This window comes from Octopus bimaculoides, chromosome 16 (genome assembly GCF_001194135.2).
Source record: "Octopus bimaculoides isolate UCB-OBI-ISO-001 chromosome 16, ASM119413v2, whole genome shotgun sequence".
Classification (NCBI taxonomy): domain Eukaryota; kingdom Metazoa; phylum Mollusca; class Cephalopoda; order Octopoda; family Octopodidae; genus Octopus; species Octopus bimaculoides.
Window position 1 is genome coordinate 26,776,077 of NC_068996.1, and position 908 is coordinate 26,776,984.

Here is a 908-nt window from a genome sequence, read left to right on the forward strand (position 1 = left end):
TGACTTGTCCAACCGCAACACATTCGACCAATCTGCTAGACTCCAATACAAGTGCTCTTTTGCGAACTGTATTCGGGCACGTCGATCTTTCAAGGAAATATATGGCTTTTTACGAGAGACTCTTCCTAGAAGTCCAAATTCTGTGAGACGGTTTTTTTTATGGTGGATACTCCAATAGTAACTCCATATTTTTGCTGAATTTCTTTTAAAATGTCAATGGCGGTCATTTTTCGTTTTTCCAAGGAACTGTTTATGAATGTATCTATCCATTCTTGCTGTTTTTCTTGGTTGCCCAGGTCAAGAGCGGTCTTTATAATCATTAGTTTCATTATAAAGATGGACAGCATTGTAGACGGCTGTTTTAGAGCGTCCAACTTCATTTGAAATAGCTTTATATGACCATTTCAGCCTACTAAGCTGAAAAATGTTCGCTCTGATTTCTGGTGTTATGTTTTGTCTCTTACCCAGCACAACTATTAACTTAAAAATTGTGTAGCAGCATGCAAATTACCCTACCTCTAATATTAGTCAATAAGGGGAAAAAATGAAATTTTGCAAATTGTTCTTAAATTAAGTGGCAATGTAAATTACGCTGTAAAGTTGCATAAGCTAATGAAATTTTCTTTATTTTGACATATATTTTAATTCACAACTTGAATATAAAAATGCCATTTTAACATTTTAACATTCCTAAATTAAATGGTGCAACTGTGTGTGTCTGTGTGTGTGTGTGTGTGTGTGTGTGTATATATATGTATACATATACACACACATATATATATATACAATAAGCTTCTTTTAAGTTTCACTACCAAATCCACTCACAACGCTTTGGTTGGGCCAGGGGTGCAGTAGAAGTCATCAGACCAAGTGCCACGCAGTGAGACTAAACCAGGAATAATGTGGCT